Genomic DNA, 23736 nt, shown 5'->3' with positions numbered 1-23736 from the left:
TGGGGCCCCTGGACTGAAGGACACTGGATACAATAGATGGCAGGGGACCCTACTCAAAACGAAATATTTACATACATACTGGATACAAAGACCAATGCCCTCCTCTCACTGAATCCTGGCAGCCAGACCTTCCCACCCCAACAGTATTGGAAGTCTTCTCTGTGCAGTCTGGCCAGTTCAAGTGGAAAGACCTAAATAGATCCTGACATGAAAATCATAGTCAGCATGCCCTCCACTCCATGCATCCAGACCTTGCAGTTAGCCTTATAGTCCTATGATATTAATAATTTTTGAACAACCAAGACATATGAAATACCTGAGGAAAACCTGTAACATAAAAGGGAGAAAACAGTTATGGGAAAGAAGCACTTAGAGGCAACAGACTATGCAGGATAATGTCAAAAGAAAAAATATATATTCTGAAAGATGTTGCAAGTATGAGTCAAGAGTAGAATACTAAAAAAGGAGCTTTCAGAAAATAAAAAGCTCTTAGAAAATATGATAGCATAGCTGAATAATTCAGTAGAAGCTTTAGAATATAAAGTTGAAGAAATTTCTCAGAAAATAAAAAGAAATGGAAACATTGGGGGCAGGGGGGGTAGTTAAGACTAATAGCCGGGGAGGCCCGTTATCCAAAAGAAACAACAAAGAAGAAATCAGTAGAGTATTTCAAGAAGTTTTTCCAGTACTGAAGAACTTCAGATCCCAGATTGAAAAGACACAATAGATTTAAAAAATCTGCACCAAAGCACATCATTGTGAAATTTCAGAGACATGGGAGCCAAAGAGAAGATCTGTGTTTCCAAAGGAAAGGGGAAAGTCCTACATCAAGGAATAAGAATCAGGATAGCTTCAAATTTCACCAGAAGCAGTGCCTTCAAAATTCAGAAAGAAATTTCCAACCCAAACTTCTGGATCCAAATACATTATTAATCAAACCTAAGGGTAAAAATTAAGATATTTTTGGTGGTACAAGCTCTCAAAACCTGTACCTCCCATATAGCCTTTCTCAGGAAGCTACTAGAAGATGTGCTTCATAAAAATAAGGGCATAAATTAAGCAAAATGAAGACATTAGATGCAGAAAATGGGTTTCCACACAGGAGGGAGATGGAAATCCCTGGTAGATGGTGATGGGGTATCCAAGGATGACACTACACCAGGCGTAGAGAGCATACCAGCATACTAGAAACTCCTGGAGAGACTGAGAAAGATTAAACTGATAAAATACTTGATGCATCTCAGTATCTTAAGAGTTAGACACCTAGCAAAGAGTAAGAGATTCCTCCTAAAACAGACTGAGAAAAGAACTGAGAGTAAGATCATTTTCTTTGGAGACCCCAGAAAATGGGAGTGAGGGACTTAGAATATTGAGATGGAGAGGTGGGAAATGTTGACATAAGGGTGCATTATTGAAGTCCTTGCTGTGTAGACAATGGCAGCTTGATTCTACCAGGTCTTTTGAGAAGCTGTGCGATAGCTCCCATGATGGTCTCCTGAAAGACAAGTGCCTGGGGCATTTATCTACAGACTCCCACTCATGGTTGAGTTGTTGCTGGGGCATTACGGGCCTGATCCCCTGAAGTGTACTGTGTGCATCTGGCCAGGGAGGCTCCTTAAGTGTCAGAGAAGGCCCTGAAGCAGACAGCTGAAAGAGCAGGCAATAAATCTGAGCCTATTTAGAACTATCCACACCTCTAAAATCAGAGGTGGGTGGAGGGGATGTTTCTCAAGGTCTTTCAATCAGTGATGGTATTGTTTCTAAGCAAAAACTTATGAAAGACTGGAGTGCCTGTGTGGCTCAGTCATTTAAGTGTTCAACTTTGGCTCAGGTCATGATCTCCCAGCTTGTGGGTTCAAGTCCCGCGCCGAGCTCTGTGCTGACAGCTTGCAGCCTGGAGCCTGCTTTGGATTCTGTGTCTCCCTCCCCTGCTCGTTCTCTCTCTCTTTGTCTCTCAAAAATAAAAGCATTAAAAAAAATTTTTTTTAATCTAAAACTGAAATCTGACCACCCCCCCAAAAAACAAAAAAAAACTGGCAGTTAATTAACTCCAGGAAAGCAAAATGGTGTATAGAAAAGAAAAATAAATGATGTCCAGTGTTTGAATGACATAGCATTGTTAACAGCAATATGAATCTAATCAAAATTACAGCATACTTGTAGTGGGAGAGGACATGGTGTTATGGATATAAGGTAGAAAAATATCTAGATCCTCATCTTCCATAGTAGGAAATCAATGGATAATACCTAAAAATTAAATATCAAGAAATAGATGGGTCACCTGGATGGCTCCATCAGTAAAGCGTCTGACTCTTGGTTTGCAGCTCAGGTCATGATCTCACAGTTCAATTCGAGTTCAAGCCCTGCATCAGGCTCTGTGCTGACAGCATAGAGCCTGCTTGGGATTCTTTCTCTCCCTGCCCCTCCCCTGCTTGAAGTCTCTCTCTTCTCAAAATAAACACTTTAAAAAAAAATCAAGAAATAGCTTATGCGGGGCACCTGGGTGGCTCAGTCGGTTAAGCATCCAACTCTTGGTTTTGTCTCAGGTCATGGTCTCAGAGCCATGAGATCAAGCTCCACGCCCACCCGGAGTCAGGCTCTGCACTGGGCATGGAGCCTGCTTAAGATTCTCCCTCTCTCTCTGTCTACTTCTCCCTCCTCCCTCTCCCTCTCTCTCCCCCCACCTCTCTCTCTCAAAAAAAAAAAAAAAAAAAAAAATCTACCTTGACAAAGGCGCAAGTCAAGTGTTTTCATTCTCACAACTTGTTATTTATAGAGATCCTAGTCACTTTCCTAAACCTAGAAAACAAAGAAATTTTTAAAAAAAGATTAAAAGATTTGGAAAGGAATAAAAATACCATTTGCAAAAAAACTGTTAGAAATCATGAATTTGGAAAAGCAGCTGGATGCACTGCCAGCATTATACACATCTGTATACCTGTAATAAAGAGAAGGTGAAATTTTAGGATTCCATTTACAATACAGAAAACTATCAAATATGTAAGAAAAATGAGACGCAAGCTCTGTATACTTGAAACTAACAAAACCTCAATGAAATTAAAGAAGACCTAAGTAAATGGCAGATGATGCCATGTTGATGAATTAGGTTTGATATTGTAAAGCTGCCAGTTGATTTAAAGATTCTGTGTGATTCCAGCAGATACTTTTATGGAGACTGACAAATTGACTCTAAAATTACATAAAATGCAAAGGGTCAGGAATACTCATGACAAGCTTTTTGGGGTTTTTTTGTTTGTTTTGTTTTTTAGAGAGAAAGAGCAGGAGCTGGGGAGACAGGCAGAGGGAGAATCTTAGGCAGACTCCATGCTCAGCACCAGCCTGACAAGGAGCTCAATCCCACAACCCTGGGGTCATGACTTGAGCCAAAATCAAAGAGTCAGACTCAACTGATTGAGCCACCCAGCTACCCCAGCTTAAGATAATCTTGAAGAAAAAAAAACAAACCTGGGAGTCTTAGGCTACCAGATTGCAAGAGATGATAAAGCTACTATAGCAGTTAAGATACGGTGACATTGGCATGAAGACAGACAATGAAATACAATCGTGAGTCCAAAAACACACCCACACTTACCTTATTTTTTGACAGATACTGCCCTGGAGTGAAGGATAGCCTTTTCAATAAATTGTGTTGAAACAATAATAGAATATCAAGGGAATCTTGACTGCTACCTCACACAACAAAAAGAAATACCAGATAGACTGTAAATAATCTAAAATATATACAACTATAATTCTTTTAAAATAAAACATCTTCACAAACTTGGGATAAGCAAAGATTTCCCAAACAGAACAATAAGACTTTGACCATAAAAGGAAAAGTTGGTAAAATAGACTTAATTAAAATACTCTGTTCATCTAAGGACACCTTTACAAGAAGGAAAAGACAAGCCACAAAATGGAAAAGAGACTTGCATTACATATACCCACAAAAGACCTACCCAGAAGACCCAAAGAACTTCCACAAATCGTTAAGAAAAAGGCAGATAGGGGCACCTGTCTGGCTGAGTCCATAGAGCCCATGACCCTTGATCTCAGGGTTGGGAGTTCAAGCCCCACACTGGGTGTAGAGATTACTTAAAAAATCTTTAAAAACAAAAAAGGCAGACAACACAACAGAAGAATGGACAAAAGATTTTGAACAAGCACTCTACCAAAGGTAACATCCAAGTAGTCAATAAATATACGGAAATGTATCCAACTTCCTTGGTGGTCAGATGAATACAAATTAAAACAACAATGCAGTACTTTTACAAACCACCAAAATGGCTAAAATGAAAAGGACAGACAAAAACAAATATTGGTGAGATTGTGGACAAGCCAAGGCGTTTATACTGCTAGTGGCAATGTAAAATGGTGCAGCACTTTGGAAAACAGTTTGGCAATTCCTTAAAAATGTTAAGCATGGATTTGCCACGTGACCCAGCAATTCCACTCTGAGGTATCTTCCCAAGAGAAAATGTGCACATAAAAACTTGTATGCAAATGCCCAAAACTGAATTCATAACAGCCAAAAAGTGGAAGCAACCCAAATATTCACCAACTGGGAAAAGGGTAAACAAAATATGTTCTATCCATGCAATGAAATACAATTCAGCAATGAAAAGGAACAACATGCTGATACATGCTACAATGCAGATGAACCTCAAGAACATGTTAAGTACAAGAAACTAGTCACAGGGGGTGCCTGGGCAGCTCAGTTGGTTGAGTGTCTGACTTTGGCTCAGGTCATCATCTCGCAGTCCATGAGTTCAAGCCCCGCATCGGGCTCTGTGCTAACAGCTCAGAGCCTGGAGCCTGCTTCAGATTCTGTGTCTCCCTCTCTATATGCCCTTCCCCCACTCATGCTCTCTCTCCTCTCAAAAAATAAACATTAAAAGAAAAGAAAGAAAAAGAAACGAGTCACAAAAGATCACATATTGTAATGATTCCACTTCTATGAAATGCCCAGGAAAGATAAATCTATGGAGACAGAAGGTAGATTAGGGGCAGGTGCACAGGGCAGGGGTTCAGAATACAGAGTGACTGTGAGTGAGCATGAGGTTTCTTTCTGAGATGATGGGAATGTTCTAAAATTAGACCCTGATGATAGCTGCACAACTGTAAACTTATTAAAATCATTTATTTGTACACTTCAAATACAATTTGTACACTTTGCACATTTTTTGTACATTTTATTATTCTTTAAGTGTATCTAAATAAAGCCAAACAGAAAAAGCGTATCCAAGGGGTCAGGAAACACTTTAAGAGGTATTCAAAGTCATCAGTTACCAGAGAAATACAAATGAAAACAATAACGCCACTACCAAATCAGACCACAGCACAATACTATCACACATGAATGACTAAATGCTATCACACACTAGAATGACTAAAATGAAAGAAGACAATATGAAGTGTTGACGAGGGTGTGGAACAACAGGGACTCACGTACTGCTTGTAGGAGTGCAAACTGGTACAATCACTTGGAAAAACTAAAGCTGAACAGGCACGTAAGCTCAGAACCCAGCATTTCCAATCCTAGGGGTACACCTCAAAAACGTGTTTACCAAAAAGCTATATGACTGTTCCTAGCAACATTATCCATTGTTGCCCCAAACTGGAAGTAACCCAAAAGTCCATTTACAGTTGAAAGGGTAAGTTTCAGTATAGTCACAAGTCAAAATACTGCAAGTCAGAAAGGAGGAACTACCAACAAGAGCATGCATTTCAATCCATATCTCTGAAGGAAATATAGTATTTGGAAATGTAACGATGGGAGGTAAAGAGTATTCTAGTCAGAGGAAACTGCATCTGAAATCAACATAATTGAGAGTTAAGCTCCTGTATCAGGGTTCCTCTGCTCTCCTTTGGTTGTTATGAAGAAAAAACTGTAGAACTGGGCTCAGAGAACACCCGGCTGCAGGAGCCAGTGAACGGCCCCTTGGGGCCTCAGGAGAAATCCATTTCGGCAGTGTCCGTTCAGGCAAGATTGAGGTTCGAAGGGAAGAGAGAACCTGCTTGGCCATGGAGGGTGAGGGGCCTTGAACAACAACAGTCACGTTGAGACAGATACCCAAAGCAGAAGAAGGAATAGATACTGGGCTTTTAATGAAAGGGCAAATGGATGCTGAGCTGGTAAAAGCAACAGATGTCCTGTGTAGTTATAAACCATCACGTGGCGAAGCTTAAAAAAAAAACACCCAAGCCACTCCCCATGTGTGAGTGAAATAGTTCATTAAATCATTACGATTCTCACCCACAAGTTCTTCCCTCGGTAATTTTGGTAAGTTTAAGATTTAGCACACTCTGAATCTAAATTAAATCTATCCATGCATATAACATTTAACTTTAGATATATGACTTCATCCTGGTCTTTTTTCTCAAATCTAATCTTCCTGGATTAGTTACTTCACTGTGATTATTTGTGATAACTACGGGACATAGGAATCCAGTGATCTGAGTCCTTCAGCACCTGCCAGAGCAACCCAACCATTTGACGTGTAACTGCTCCATATAAACCACTGACTATATCAAGCTTTCAAATATATATTTCTGTTTATGGTTTCTGACAACCCACGGTGAATACCAGCATCCACTTAAATTTCTTAAAGCGCAGTACAAAGTCTTCTCCAGGATCCCACAACCTCTTGTGCATCCTTTATTAAAGCTCCTATTACATATAATAAGTAGGAATTCTTTTCTCTCGTTTTTTAAAATTGTTTACAATTTATTTTAGAGAGGGAAAGCGAGAGTGGGAGAGAGGGGCAGAGGGAGAGAGGGAGAGAGAGGATCTCAAGCAGGTACCGTGCCCGGCACAGAGCCCAGCATGGAGCTCGATCCTATGATCCTGGGATCATGACCTGAGCCAAAATCAAGACTTGGACGCTCAACCAACTCAGCCACCCAAGTGCCCGGGAATCCCTTTCTCTCTTAAGGCTAAGGAACAGTAACACTTAGATTCGCATCCCCAGCACCTAACAGTTCCTGACATACAGTATGTAGGTAGTAAACATTTGTTGTATTGAATGACACTAGAACGAACATTATGAGTCAGTGATGCAGTAACTCACTCATGTATAACTAATAAATTTTTCTTTGACTCTTAAGAGTCTTGCTCCTGTAAAATGCAGATACATTGCAAATACCTTCCAATTTTCTGGAAGACAGGACAGTATTGGGAGTGGATCATTTAAAAATATTGAGCCTAAATGTATCAGTCAGAGTCTAGGCAACAAAACAAGAAACAACACTAGGGGCGCCTGGGTGGCTCAGTCAGTTAAGCATCTGACTTCGGCTCAGGCCATGATCTCAGGGTTCATGACTTCAATCCCCACGTTGGGCGCTGTGCTGACAGCTCAGAGCCTGGAGCCTGCTTCGGACTCTGTGTCTCCCTCTCTCTCTGCCCCTCCCCTGCTTGTGCTCTGCTTCTCTGTCTCTCTTAAAAATGAATAAACATTTTTAAAAAATAGAAAAAAAAACAACACTAACCATTTTACTAGAGAATTAATACGTGGACTTGTTGGAGGATTGAGAAAGCAGAAATGGGACACGAAGGGAACCAGGAACAACCACTGCAGGAAGCAATTACTACCAATAAGGGCTGGAGGAACGAAAGGGGCCAGTTTGGGATCACTAGAACCTGGCGACTCAGAGGAGAAGACCCACAAGACTGGCGCTCTGACCTCTGTGGAGGGGCTGCTGCCCGGCTGCCACAGGCTCATCAGGAGCTCAGAGGAAGGGTTCCAGGAAGTTGGGGCTCCTACCTCGAGAAGAGGAGCTGCCGGGCTGATGCTGGTACCTCTGAAGGTGTGGAATAATTCGGGTTCTGGAAAGGGCAAAAGAAGTTGAAGCTAGGGAGATAAGGAAGAGCCAGAGAAATGGAAAGAAGGTTTTTTTTTTTTTCATTTTCCACTCTCCATCCTCCTCCTTGTGTCTCCAGTTGGTCCAACCTTACTGGAATGGATTCTGAAAATATCGTTTGCAGAATTGCGGCCCCCGCATAACAGAACAGAATATATAGAAGGGTTACTTTGGAGCCAAAAGACATTAAATAGGCATATAATACATCTAGGGGCAATATTTGACCTAGACTGTTATGGAGGGAACACTTCACATATAATCCCCCAAAGAGGGACTAACATGCTATCTAAACAATGCAAATACCAGGAGTGTCACCTAATAAATTATATGTGTCACTTTCCCTTAACTAATTTTCTAGTATCTGTAAAGTTAGAATTATAGAGGCACCAAAAGGAGGTATAATTGCTTTATCTCCATTCTACTGTGGCCCTTTAGGCAGTGCTTTTAGGAAGATTTAATAAAAAAGGCTCATGTGATAGTTATCTGCAACTAATGCTAAGTGAATTCTCTCTTCTGCAAATTACTTTTTCCTTGTATTACCATATAATTCTCGGTATTTCTATATGGCTACATTTTAACAAGCGCAACTTAGAGCAGAAACTTTCAGTATCTGGTAAAGCAACAATAAATTAATATTCTTGACATATATCTTAAAATTAATAAAATGTCATCTAATCAATTATGATTAGCCAAAAGACACTAACATTCTACTTTCTCATTGTGGTTCCATAAATTCACATGGTTAGCTTAAACTCTTCCCAGCCTTTGAAAATGCATGTGGATTCTGGCTTCCAGTATTATAGCATACCCTTCTTTGAGAGAGGCTTCCAACATTCAATTTAATTCAGCATATGCCTATCAATCACCTACTGTGAGTGTCGCACTGTACTTGGAGGGATACAAACATGAACAAAACAAAGTCCATGCTCTCAGTGGGCGCACGGTCTAATTTGAGATGGTCATAGGCAAAAGAGCTCTAACACCGGGCAGACTGGCAACATGGTGGAGAGAGATTGGTTCCAGCTGGAGGATCTGTTAAAGTTTTTGTGTAGGGGCGCCTGGGTGGCTCAGTTGGTTAAGTGTTTGACCTTGGCTCAGATCATGATCTCGTGGTTCGTGAGTTTGAGCCCCACATCTGGCTCTCTGCTGTCAGCGCAGAGCCTGTTTCAGATCCTCGTTCTCTCTCTCTCTCTCTCTCTCTCTCTCTCTCCCTCTCTCTGTCAAAAAATAAACTGGCATTTAAGACTTTTTGTATAATGTGGCATTTGACCTGGGTCTTAAAGATAGTTCCAATTTTCTTTTTGAGACAAGTTGAAGATTATTTGCCAATGCCACCTTATTAGTCTTCATATTTATCAAACATACTGTAGTTCCCATTATTTTAAAAGTTAAATCTTATCTTCCCAACTTGAAACTGTGTGTGTGTGTGTGTGTGTGTGTGTTAGATTTACACATACACACTCTCCTTTATCAAACTCTCTACTTGATCTTAAGATAGTAATGGTAGGAATCACTAGAACACAGAAAACGAAGACTTTTTAAAAAATTGTTGCCTTTTCTACACTTTTCCATATATAATTCTCCAAAATGCAAACACAGTAAAACCTTGGATTGTGAGTAATTTGTTCTGCAGGTGTTCTGCAAGACAGGCAAACATTTCTAACACATTTTAAATTGATAAACCAGCGATGTCTTGCCATACAAAACAATATGGGACGCCGAATGTCACGTGATCACAACTGAGCCAATGGGTCTCTCTCTGTCTCACTTGCTGCAGGATTGTGGGTGATCGTCTCCCGTGTCGGATGCTAGGTCTCAGGCCATGATGTTTGTAGAAATCAGTGATTTTTCAGAATGTTGGAAGGTGCCCACAACAGCCATTAGTGTATTTTTGTCACTTCAAAGCACCTATGGACGGTCCTTTGCTTTTCCATACAAGAGTAAGCTTAGGAATGCTTTGCTTCATTCTAGGTCAGCCTGCCTGCAGATATAGGTCCTTTCCTCTGCTGCCTTATTGCCAGTTACATTAAGTACAGAATATGACAGAGTTTATTAATAATTTACTGTAGTCAACATCCGTGCAAGTGTATACAATGGCCCCCATGCAGAAAAAGATTCCACTGAGCCAATAGATAGCAGTGATTCCATTAGTTATAGTGAAAGGCACCCTACACAATAACCCTCCTCTCTCTTGTCTCCCTCACACCAGCCATGAAGGTTTTCAAAAGTAAGTACAGGTTAATTTGTTTTTCTTTATATTTTGTATTTTCTTTATTATTTTGTATTGTATTACAGTACTGTATCGTTTTTATATGAATATCTTTGGGTTGTGGAACAAATCATCTGGGCTTCCATTATTTCTTATGGGGAAACTCACTTTGATATGCTTTGGATTACAAGCATGTTTCCAGAACGAATTATGCTTGCAAACCAAGGTTTTACAGTACTTTAAAATAATATAGTACTACACTTCATACTTGCTTTCGTTAAGGCTTACCATACTATATTCCAATTATTGATATTTCTATCTTTTCCTCTGGAATTAATGCCTGAGAACAAGGACTGTACATTAATTCAGCTTTGCATCTACAGTATGTTATAGGAAACAGTTACTCAATAAGTAATCAATTAATCTCCATTACTGTCATTCCATCATTATCATTGAGTACAAACAGCGACAAAGAATCTTTTTCCCATCAATTTATACCTGACTTGTGGGATTTTTGTTTGAAAAACCAGTGTTCCCAATTAGATTCACATGATGTACCCATTTTTATAATTTCTGAACATTCTTCTTCAGACTAAGTTTGGGACATGGAATAGCAGTGACTGACCAATGCACTAAAGCCCATTTCTAAGTGCCAGAAATGGCATTTTTATTCAACAAATTTTAGTTAGGTACCTGCTATGTACCAGAAAGCATATTTTTAGACTATTTCTGTCACACTTAGGCAAAATGAACCTGTGGCACTCATGGTAGATCAAAGGTAACAGTGACGTAGATTATAAAACAAAGGAATGGAATATAGAACCGTCCAGTTAGCAGGGTGGCTCCACGTCTGCCCTGCCCATAAGGACAGAATTTGAAGATAATTAAGTAATCCACAAAATCTTTTTTCTTTCTTTCTCTCTTTCTTTCTTCTTTTTTTTTTTTTTTTTTTTTTTTTTTTTTTGACTGAGAAAATAACTATTTCTTTAGGGGTGTGGGGCAGATGTCAAGTTTCAAAACTTCTGGAACTTCTTCTTGGTGCCAGTGGCCTTCGTGACTTTGAGCACGTTGAAGCGCACAGTCGTGCTCAGGGGTGGGCACTCGCCCACTGTGACGATGTCGCTGATCTGGACATCCTGAAGCAGGGGAACAGGTGCATGGACATGTTCTTGTGGCGTTTCTCAAAGTGATTGTACTTTCTGATGTAGTGGAGACAGTTTCAGGGGGTGACAGTGGTCCTATGCATCTTCATCCTGGTCACCACACCAGACAGAATCCACCCTCAGATGGAGACATTACCAGGAAAGGGGCATTTCTTGTCAATAGAGGTGCCCTCGATGGCCTCCTTGGGTATCTTGAAGCCCACACTAGTTTCTGTAGTATCATGGGAGATTCTCCTTGCCAGGTCCTCCAAGCAGGACCCTTTTCTTATTTTGAAAGACGGTTGGTGACTTTCGGTAGGCAGGAGCCACAGAGGCACTGGAAAGAGCACCCCCTCCCTCATCATTCTGAGGTCCTTTGGTGTCCTTTTTTTCCCCCAGGAGTTCGAATCCTTCAAGGGCACAGACATTTCTGCTTACTCTTTTTGTTTTTTATGTTTATTTATTTCTGAGACAGAGACAGAGCATGAGTGGGGGAGGGGCATAGAGAGACAGGGAGACAGAGAATCAGAAGCAGGCTCCAGGCTCTGAGTAAGCTGTCAGCACAGAGCCCAACGCGGGGCTCAAACTCACAAACCATTCATGGCCTGAGCCGAAGTCGGTCGCTCAACCGACTGAGCCACCCAGGTGCCCCTTAAATTTTTTTTAATGTTTATTTATTTTTGAGAGACAGAGCATGAGCAGGGGAAAGGCAGAGAGAGAGGGAGACACAGAATCCGAAGCAGGCTCTGAGCTGTCAGCACAGAGCCCGACGTGGGGCTCAAACTCACAAACCACAAAATCATGATCTGAGCTGAAGTCGGACACTTAACCGACTGAGCCACCCAGGCGTCCCATCTGCTTTCTACTTTCTGCTCCACATCAGAACCTGCTCTCCAAAGCCTCCATTTATAGCTCCAAAGAACTAGATGGTGATTCGGTACCTCACCCTCCTTCTAGTAGAGGAGAAAAGCCGAGAAAGGGTAACCAGTTGCTCAGGATCACACAGTTATTTACAAGGAGATGGGATTTGAGCTCAGACCTCTTGATGCCCAGGTGAGTGTTCTTTCCAACATATGAGGTGGTCTTGTATTAATACATCATTTATAGCCTAATGGCCCTCCTTTTTCAGATATTTACATTTTCTCAAGAATCACAACTTAAGTAAAATAGTAACATGGAGCTTTATATTAGATAGGACATTAAGGGAGTCATAGAGCTCTTTTGAGGTTCCTAAAAGTATATCCTATAGCTGCCTACATAACACCCTAATGTCACCCAGGAAGTAACTCACAGCTTGCATTTTATTGAGACAAAGGAGAAAGATAACATGATTGGCACCTGCCATGTGCCAGACATGGTGTTACACATTTTACCTCGGGGACCTCAGTTCATCTTTAAAACAAGTCTGTTAGGTAGCTATGACTATCCCTATTTATAAACAGGGTGGGGGAGTAGAGTATATATTTCTTATGCCTTGTGGCTGTCTTTGAAAACTTTTCCTATGCTGGAATAATTTCCTTCACTAGGAATCTGGACTCTCGGAGGCAGAAACTCAGACTCCCTTTCCCAGCGTCTTAGCAGCCGGGGTACAGATGCTCCCAACCAGACTCACACAAGTCTCAGTCGGAAAGAGAGCAGCATGAAGCAGCGGTGCTGTCCCGAATCCCCTTTTCTGGCTTGGATGGAAGAGAGGAGTCTGGTCTTCAGTAGTCTGAATGATGGAGAGTCTTGCGTGTAGTGTCCCGCTACCTGTAGCACCGCCAGCAGCAGCCCCGGGGTCTAGCTACGCAGCCCCGAGCCCTAACTATCTGACTTTCCTGGAGATGCTACAAACTATTTAATATCTCTTAATCAACCCCTTTCTGCTTAAACTAGCTGAAGCGGCTTCTATGGTTGGCAACTAAGATCCCAGTCCACAAATCAAAACCACAGTGAGATGCCACCCCACACCCACTAGAATGACTACCATCAAGAAAATAAAAAAAAAGAACATAACGAATGTTAGTGAGGATGTGGAGAAATTGGAACCCTTGTGTACTGTTGGTGAGAATGTAAAATGGGGCAGCTGCTGTGGCAAACGGTATGGTAGTTCCTCAAAAAATTAAAAATAGAACTACCCTATGATCCAGCAATCCCACTTCTGGGTATACCCACAAGATTGAAGTCGGGGTCTCGAAGAAATATTTGTGCATCTGTATCAATAGCAGCATTGCTCACAATTGCTAAAATATGAAAGGTACCTAGAGTAGTGAAAACCATAGAGACAGGAAGTAGAATGACAATCGCCAGGGGCTGGGGTGGGGGGAAGGGGAAGTTATTGTACCCTGGGTACAGTTTCCATTTTACAAGATGAAAAGAGCTCTAAGTTGGTGGTAATGGTGGCAGAACAACAGGAAAGCACTCAGTTCCACTCAACTGTCCACTGAACATGATAAAGACAGTAAATTTTATGTTATGTGCCTCTCAGCACAATTTAAAAACAAAGAAAAGACTGATGGCGCCAAACACTTGCAGAGACGTAGAGCACCTGGGACTCTCGCATTTTGCTGGAGAGCGTGCAGAATGGCACAGCCATTTTGAAAAGCCATATGGCAGTGCCTTAGGAGGTTAAACAGACATTTGCTGTGCAGTCCAACCATGTCGTCTCTGGGTATTTATTTACCCACCTATGCCCACAGAACTTACTCCCAAGCAGGGGTCAGAGAGGGGGATGAAGGGCAATATGAGGGATGCTGTGGTGATAGAACTGTTCTGTAGGTTGACTTCATCAACCTGCATATCCCGCTGTGATGCTGAACCATAATTTGGCAAGATGTTACCACTGGGGGAAACTGGGGAGACAGTTTACAGAATCTCTACAGCTACATGGGAATCAGCAATTACCTCAAAAAATTTAATTAAAAAAAAGAAACTGAAAGAAGAAAAAAAAGTCCCAGACTAATACAAGAAGTAATTTTCCTGGTTTCACACAGCAAAAAAAAAAAAAAAAAAAAAAAAGGGTAGAACCCAGGTTTGAACCTGGGTCTGATTGGCCCTCCATCATACCCTGCCTCCTTCCTTGGAGACCTTCCATCCAGCGGCAGCGCCTTGTGGTGGAAACACGGCTGCTCTCCCAGTGAGAAGCACTGGCTTCCCGAGAAGAACCCTACAAGTGTTGCTTAGGCCTCTGAGTGACTAAAAGGATATTCTTCCTTGACTGGTAGGTGTTGAATGAATCTATAAATTTACATGTGCTCTCAGTGAGTATGGAATATGTTTTATTTAAGATTTACCCTTTGTGTTTTTTTTTTTTTTTAATTTTTTTTTTTCAACGTTTATTTATTTTTGGGACAGAGAGAGACACAGCATGAATGGGGGAAGGGCAGAGAGAGAGGGAGACACAGAATCGGAAACAGGCTCCAGGCTCTGAGCCATCAGCCCAGAGCCCGACGCGGGGCTCGAACTCACGGACCGCGAGATCGTGACCTGGCTGAAGTCGGACGCTTAACCGACTGCGCCACCCAGGCGCCCCTGTGTTTTTTTTTTAATGTTTATTTATTTTTGAGAGAGAGAGAGCACAAGTGGGGTAGGGGCAGAGAGAGAAAGGGACAGAGGATCCCAAACGGTCTCTGGGCTGACAGCAGTGCCTGATGCGGGGCTGCAACTCATGAACTGTGAGATCATGACCTGAGCCAAAGTTGGACGCTTAACCGACTGAGCCACCCAGGTGCTCCTGGAATACATTTTAGTAGTAAATGAAATTCCCACCTGAACAGAAAATAGTGTGTAGATTATTATTAGCATGGTGATAATAACAGTAAAGGCTAATATGGACATAGCATGCCTGTAACCCCCATAACAACTTGGAAGGTAGCTAATTCCTGTGTTGCAGATGACACATATGAAGCATAATGAGATCAAGGAACTTGCCTGACTCCTGACAGACGGCTCACAGCAGAACTAGAATGGATCCCAGGCTGTCTGGCTCCAGAGTTCATGCTCTTTGTAGGAAAATCAGGTCAGATGATACTGTAGGAAAATAAAGATGTTGCTGTGTGAGGTGCAGGATTTCTATTATGCAGGGGGAAATATTTAAATGTGTATTTTTTTTTAATTTTTTTTTCAACGTTTATTTATTTTTTGGGGGACAGAGAGAGACAGAGCATGAACGGGGGAGGGGCAGAGAGAGAGGGAGACACAGAATCAGAAACAGGCTCCAGGCTCTGAGCCATCAGCCCAGAGCCTGACGCGGGGCTTGAACTCACGGACCGTGAGATCGTGACCTGGCTGAAGTCGGACGCTTAACCGACTGCGCCACCCAGGCGCCCCTTAAATAATGTGTATTTTTTATAAGGACCTGCATGTGGATTTGTTTTCGATGCCTCCAGGACCTCACTGCTAATACTTGATGAGCCGTTCCTGTGAAAGCTGCTCACAATGATAGGATTTCCTCCTGTGGTCGTAACTATGATCTTCACTCAATCCTTGGAATGTATGCAGCTTCAAGAGGATCTTATGAAACTGTTTAGATCTTTTGGATCAACAGACGCCTGAGAATTCAATGGTTGACATGGGAAATGTATCTAGGGTGCCAGTAGTTTCTGTTTGTTTGTACAAAAAGTTATTTAGAAACCAGTGAATAAGCATCACAGAGTCTCTGTAAGGAGGGAAAGTTGAGAGGACTTAAACTATTAACTCCATTCGAGAAAGGGGTGCATTTTTATAACAATCTATATGAAAAGAAATCTCACGATAAGGAAAAAGTATTTTTAAAGTGCAAATAATTCACACTCCCTGTCCTCTCTTCCCTCCTCCCCCACCTTATCACACACATGAATATTTCTATTTCGATACTGGGTTTTTTCAAAGCAGATTTCTATTTCTTCAGCCACATAATTAGAATCACCTAGGGGAGCCTGGGTGGCTCAGTCGGTTAAGCGTTCACTTAGGCTTAGGTCATGATCTCGCAGTTGGTGAGTTCGAGCCCCGCGTCGGGCTCTATGCTGACAGCTCAGAGTCTAGAGCCTGCTTCAGATTCTGTGTCTCCCTCTCTCTGCCCCTCCCCTACTCATGCTCCATCTCTCACTCTCTCTCTCTTTCTCTCAAAAAATAAATAAACATTAAAAAAATATTTTTTTAGATAATAGTTACCTAATTTGAAGCAGCGTTGTGGCATGGCAGGTGGAAAGAATACAAATCAGAATACAAACCAGAATTTTGGCCTGTTTGCTGCCTAAAACAATTTTTTTTTTTTTTTTGACTTTGAATGAATCCTTTACCTTTTCTCTGTGTCTTCAAATTTCTTCAAATACCCTTGGGAAGTAGTAACACCTTGGATTGTGAGTAACTTGTTCTGTGAGTGTTTCGCAAGACGAACAAACATTTCTCATAAATTTTAACTTGATAAAAATGAGCGATGTCTTGCAATACGAGTAGTACCTGACGCCAGACATCACATGATCACAACTGAGCCAATGGTTCTTGAAATTCCGTTTGATATACATGTGCTTTGGATCACAAGCATGTTTCTGGAATGAATTATGCTCACAAACCAAGGTTCTACTGAAAAGCCCTCCATGTTCTCCTCTCTAGTTTCCTTCTTGCTGTAAGTGGACTTGGAAAGGAAATCATTTCATGGGCACGTACGGAAAATAGTTCATAACCACCACTTAAGGACACTTATGTTTCAGGCTCAGTAACCACATGATCTCCAATCTTTATAATAATCCTACATGGTTGGACATATTAACTAGTTGGAATTAACGGCCCCATTTTATAAAAGGAGAAGCTGAGGGTGGAGAGACAGGAGCGCTGGCTACACACGCTGACACGGTGCATCAACAGCAGGGAAGGAAACAGGAGAAGCTGAACCTGAGAGTGAGCAGAGCCGGGTGCTGGTTTCAGCTGGCGCCTTGAGTCTCTGGTCATCTTTGAGCAAGTCTCACCCCCTTTCTGAGCCTCTGGTGCCCAGCGTGGTGGCGGGCACATGCCAGCACTCAGGGAAAGCCTGCTTTCCAAACAGCTGTTTGTGTGTAACAGCTTTAAGCTGAAGTTCAGAAAGTCACTAATGTTCTTTCCTATTTCTTCAGTCTCATAAATTTACCTTTGGGAATGTACCTTTTCCCCTAGAACATACGATTCAAAATCATAAAACAGAAACGTACATAGATTGCCTTATTTAAGATAAGTATGGTTAGCAATCCATTGTCCAAAGTGGCAAAGAGATGTACACCCTGAGGTTTTGACACTTTCCTGAAGACGGATCATGGATCATCGGATACAGTGACTCGCCCACTGTAGTCCAGGGTCAGCCACATAAATCTCCCAAGGTTTTAGTGTTAATGTTGCTGAGCTCTTGTGGCATGTAGGTTCAAGGGCGAAGGTACTGGGTGGTGGTTTTAAAATCTGGAAAGGCAAAAAGGTGTTGAGGTTGTTAAAGGGAGATTCAGAAACAAAGAAAGCCCTTAGAAGAGGAGGTGCTTTAAAAGGATGGTTTGCCAAATGGGAAATGCAAGAAGTACTTAAAGGGAAAACACCCACACAAAATGACTAAGGTCATGTTAATAGGGATGAAAATACTCACTTTTAGTGTTGGCTAGGCCCACAGAGAAAGTCAAGGACGATAGGCCCTTATTTTATTTACATTTATTTTCCAGTATTTTGGAATTGATTCACCAGTCTCCAGATAAAGGGAAAAGTTACTTACACGCATGGCTTTGTAACATTTAGTAGTGATTTGTCAGGATGAACTTGGGTGACACCTGGCTTCTCTTTAGGCTGTTCACAGGGTGTTCTTAGTTGCCACAGTTACGTGTTAGCACCTCCAGAGCATGGGCTTTGGAAATAGGTGGGGCTGAGTTTGAAACCTGCCTTTCTTTAGCCCTGGATACCTGGATGGCCTTGTCTACTGTGACCAACCTCCCAGATCCCCAGCTTCTTCTTTTATAAAATGGGGCAATTAATAATTCCAACCAGTTAATATAGCCAACCATGTAGGAATGTTATAAAGATTAGAGATCATGTGGTTATTGAACCTGAAACATAAGTGTCCCTGAATGGTAGTCATTAACCATTTTCTGAATGTGCCATGAAATGATTTCCTTTCCAAATCCACCTAAAGCAGGGAAAGTAAAGTCAAGGATTTCCTTGAGCAGCTGTATTGTGTCATTGTAAGATCACTGTGACTCAACTCCCTTTCCTTAAGGAAATATAATTGGAAAACTAACAAGCAGAGAAACTTCCAGCATCACCCTGGGTTCAGCACTCGGATGAGGTGTCAGCACTCTGCCCCGACCTTGGGGAGGTTAATTCTCCAAAGTGTCAGAGCCGCACACAGATGAAGTTTCTGGGCTTCTGTGAGAAGGAAGCGTAATGACAAGACTCATCTTCCAGGCAGCTGGAAAAAAAAAAAAAAAAAAAAAAAGGAGAGCGCTACACTGTGTGTGGGAAGTACAGTGGATCAACTCCCAGGGTCCTATACCCTCATTCCAAAATCCTGACAACCACCCCCAAACATTCGGTGATATTAGCAAAAACAGTTAGGAGTAAAGGTTCTGGACTCACTGCCTACAATCCCATGCCTGCTTCACAACTCACTAGCTTTGTGCCCTCAGACAAATCACCCATTCTTTTTTTGTTTTTTATGATTCATTTTATATTTGAGAGAGAAAGAGAGAGACAGAGCATGAGCAGAGGAGGGGCAGAGAGACAGAGATAGAATCCTAAGTAGGCTCCAGGCTCCAAGCTCCGAGCACAGAGCCTGACGCCGAGCTTGAACTCAGGAACCGTGAGATCATGACCTGAGCCAAAGTCGGACGCTCAACAGACTGAGCCACCCAGGTGCCCCTCACTTACCCATTCTAAAGCTCACTTTCCTCATCTGAAACCTCATCTGAAATTATCTAGTGATGATGTGGATGCCCCTCTCCCAGGGTTGTTGTGGGGCTCACACAGAAAATACTCCAAGCACAATGCCTGTCACGAGGTTCACACTAGTTAACTGGCTGTTGTTATTGTTTAGGCAACAGTAACTATCTTGCACAAGATCAAACACTAGTAAGAAGGTAGAAATCCTAGTCTTCCGACTCCAAATCCCAGGCTCTTTGTCTTACCGTGTGTTTCCTTACTGAATGCTTATTGCTTCCTTAAGTGATTAAAATACCACAGCACTGTTTATGTAATACAGGGACATTGACGTATTCTAATTATGCAGAGTTACAAATAAAAGATCACTGTAAGTAGGAAATGATAATGTTCTTTCGCTGTTCTTTGCTCTCGCTTGAGAAAAGGAGCCCACATATCAGACCATTTCTCAGCTTCCCAAGAACTGTATTTCCCAGGAGCTGTAATTCTTTTACATCAAAACCAGTTTCAGTCCTGCCAACTGAAAGCACTGCCTGTGATTTGACAGTAGAGAGGCCACAGTATCCTCTCTGTTTGGTGCTAAATGGTGACATCAACTGTCTGTCTCCTTTTCAAAGCTGTCCTCTACTATTTTGCTCCAACTTCCTCCAAACAAAACAACTGGTCCAGCTGCCAGTCACGCTGAGTTTCTGGTCCACTGCCTACTTAGGCGTAAATAAATAGTGCACTTGCTCCCTACTTTAACTACCACCGGGCTTGGTACAATTCCAGGCCCCTTGGGTACTGAACCTTGTAGAGTCCATAAAGTTAATTTTCCAGACTAACTGTAGCCTGGTATGAACTTCAGACAAGGCAGCTCTGGAGCAACTCACACTGACTTTCTCATATCACTTAAAAATAATTTTTTTTAACTGTCAAAAAAGAAACATTCACCAACATAGACCATATGCTGGGCCATAAAACAAATCTTAACACATTTCGGAGAATTTAAATCATACGAAGAGAGTTCTCTGAAAATGGTGGAGTTGAGCTAGAAAACAGTAATAAAAAGATTATCTAGAAAATCCGCAACTAGTTTGAAATTAAACAACACACCTCAAATAACCCATGGGTCAGATAGGAAATCACAAAAGAAACTGAAAATACTTTGAGCTGAATGAAAATGAAAACACAACATATAAATATTTCTGGGATGTATTTAAAGTAGTGCTTTGAGAAAAATGTATGGCAGCAAAGGCTTATATTATAAAGAAGAAATACATAATGGTCTAGGGGCACCTGCATGGCTCAGTCAGTTAAGCATCTGACTCTTGATTTTCAGCTCAGGTCATGATCTCATGGCTTGTGACATAGAGCCCATACTGGGCTCTGTGATGAGTGTGGAGGCTGCTTGGGATTTCTCTCTCCCTCTCTCTCTGCCTCTTCCCTGCTAGTGCATGATCTCTCTCTCTCTCTCTCTCTCAAAATAAATAAACATAAAAAATAAAAATAAAATTAGTGACCTCTAGGTGTCCATCTTAAAAAACTAGAAAAGGCAGCTAAAAGCAAAACAAGCAGAAAAAAGAGGTGAAATCATTGAAATGAAAAACAGAAAACAATAGAAAATAAATTAAATCAAAAGCTGTTTCTTTTAAAAGATGAATAAAATCAATAAGACTTAGTCACACTGATCAAGAAAAAGGAGAAAAAAACAATGACTAATATCAAGAATGACATAGGGAACACCACTATGTGTACTATAGATATTAAAAGGGTAATAATGTAATAGTATTATGTATGAACAACACTAAAAAGATAATAGTGTAATATTAGTATATATGAACAACCTTATGCCCATAAATTCAAATATCTAGACAAAATAGACAAATTCCTTGAAGACACAAACTACCAAAATTCACTCAAGAAGAAACAGATATTTTGAATAGCCCTATACCTTATTGAAGAAATAGAATTTATGATTTGAAACATTTCAACAAGGAAAACTGCATACTCAGGTGGCTCTACTGAAAAATCACAACAAACATTTAAGAAGTAAGTAATAAAATTTAATGTAAGCTTCTCCAGAAAACAGAGGAGAAGGAAACACTTCCCACTCAGTTTATGAGATTAGTATTACCCTGGCTCCAAAGCTAGACAAAGACATTATAGGAAAACTACAGATCAATATCTCTCAGATATATTAATGCAAAAACCCTCAATAAAATATGACTAATTCACTCCAGCATGTATCAAAATGATGGAACATCATGCAAGTTGGGTTTATTCCAGGAATGCAAGGTTGGTTTAACATTTTTAAATCTATGAATGTAATTCACTATATCGACAAACTAAATAAGAAAAATCATGTGCTCATCTCAATAGATGTAGAAAAATATTTGGCAAATTCAACATCCATTCAATATATTTTTAAAAATTCTCAGTAAAAGGAGATTACACAAAACATTCTCGATCTAATAAAGGGCTTCTGTGTTAAATTTATATTGCAGCATAACAACCCCAAAACATAAATATTAAACCTTTGTTATCTCATGGTTCCTGGAGATTAGGAATCCAGATATGACTAGCTAAATGCCTCTGATTCAAGGTCGCTCATAAGATTGAAATTTCGTTGTCACTTGGAGCTACAGTCTCATATGAGGGCTCCCTGGAGCGGGAGCTCACTCACATGGTTGTTGGCAAGATTCAGTGCCTCACAGAATATGAAACTGAGTGCCTAATTTCTTGGCTGTTTGCCTCTTCAGAACCTTGCTATAGGGATCTCACAACACGGCATCTTGATTCCATCAGGGAAAGTGAGCAAGAGAGTTCCCAAGGCAGAAATCTGTCTCTTTGTAAACTAATCTTGGAAGTGATATTCCATTACTTATGCCATATTTTATTCCTTAGAAGAAGGTTATTAGGGCAGGCCTACACTGAAGGGAAGGGGAACACATAAGGGCATGAATACCAGGAGGCAGGGCTCATTAAGGGCCATGTTGGAGGCTGCCTGCCACAGCATCTACAAAGTGATCTAACTAACATCCTACCTAATGGTACAAGACTGAATGCTTTCCTCCTAAGATCAGTAATAAAAATGGCTGCTCTCATTGTTCCTATTTAATGCACCTACCAAGTGCAATAAGTCAAGAAAAAGAAATAAAATGTATACCAGTTAGGAAGCACTAAACCTGTCCCTATTTGCAGATGACAGGACTGTCTACTTAGAAAACCCCAAGGAATTTACAGAAAGCTAGAACTTATAAGTGAGAAAACATCCAAAGAGTAAAAAGTGCATGGAAAAACTATTCAACATTAGTCATTAGGGAAAAGCAAATTAAAACCACAAGAGACAATTACCTACCTATTAGAATGGATAAAAATCAAAAGAACTGACTACCAAGTGCTGGCAAAGATGCAGAGTAATTGAACATTGTTGGCAGGAATGTGAAATGGAATGGTCACTTTGGAAAACATTTTGGCAATTACTTACAATAACATATACTTATCCGATGACCTAACAGTAGTCCTAGTATTTTCCCAAGAGAAATAAAAACGTATGTTCACACAAAAGACCATGCATGAATGTTTATAGTGGCCTAAAAACTAGAAACAACTAAAATGTTCTTCAACTGGGATAAAGTGTGGTTTATCTATACAATGGAATACTACTCAATAATGAAAAAAAAAATGAACTAGTGATAAATGCAACAACATGGATCAATCTCAAATGCATTATGTTAAATAAAGGAAGCTTAGTTAGCCTCAAAAGCTTACATAATGTAAAAATCCATTTATATGACAATCTGGAAAACACAAAACTATAGAGACAGGAAATGCATCAGTGGTTGCCATCTGCAAACAGTTTCTAGGAGGTTCACAGACCACCTCTAGCTCATCCCTGGACCCTATCTATATGTGACTTCAGCCAAGGCAGCCCTAATTCCTCTCCTCCCAGCTTCAGCTCCTTCCTGAACCGTATCCAGATTTACTTTTAATGGTACGCTGCTTGGTGTGGAATTGGTCCCTGTTTCATAGACAGTATGGCACTTTCCTCTCCTCAGGTATCACTTCCCCAGCAAACAGCCATCTCAGTGCTGGGCATATGGAATGGGATAGATGATAAACTACTGGGGCAGTCTGCCTAGTAGCAAATTATTTCATTATTTCCCCAGGACCATTAACTTCCCACTATTGTGCTTAGACCTGGGTGAGTAGGACCCAGTTGGGACAAGGATGGGAATAAGTAAGCTAAATCAGGGGCATCTGGCTGGCTCAGTCGGTACAGCATAAGACTCCTCATTTCAGGGTCCTGAGTTTGAGCCCCACACTGGGTGTAGAGATCACTTAAGAAAAATCAGAAAGGGAGGGGAGGAAAGAAAAAATGAAGAGGAAGAGAGAAAGAAAGAAAGAAAGAAAGAAAAGAGAGAGAGAAAGAGAAAGAAAAAGAAAGAAAGAAAAAGAAAGAAAAGAAAGAAAGAAAAAGAGAAAGAAAGAAAGAAAGAAAGAAAGAAAGAAAGAAAGAAAGAAAGAAAGAAAGAAAGAAAGAAGGAAAGAGAAAGAAAGAAGGAAAGAAAGAAAGAAAGGAAGAAAGAAAAAACCCTCCTAAACCAAGGCGGGCTCTGTAAGTCTCCCATGTCAGAAAGCCCAGCTATAGAGGAAGTTAATGGTGATGGATCCCAAACTAGTGGAAGGAAGTGCTGACTG

The 23736-nt window shown here is 41.0% G+C and overlaps 1 pseudogene; it reads right to left on the bottom strand.

Annotated features, from left to right (window-relative positions):
- Window positions 1–10999: 10999 nt before the first annotated feature.
- On the bottom strand, window positions 11000–19881 carry LOC123583811 (annotated as a pseudogene).
- Between the last annotated feature and the right edge of the window lie 3855 nt (window positions 19882–23736).

The sequence above is a fragment of the Leopardus geoffroyi genome, chromosome B3 (assembly GCF_018350155.1).
Source record: "Leopardus geoffroyi isolate Oge1 chromosome B3, O.geoffroyi_Oge1_pat1.0, whole genome shotgun sequence".
Classification (NCBI taxonomy): domain Eukaryota; kingdom Metazoa; phylum Chordata; class Mammalia; order Carnivora; family Felidae; genus Leopardus; species Leopardus geoffroyi.
This window is presented reverse-complemented; position numbering and strand designations above follow the sequence as displayed.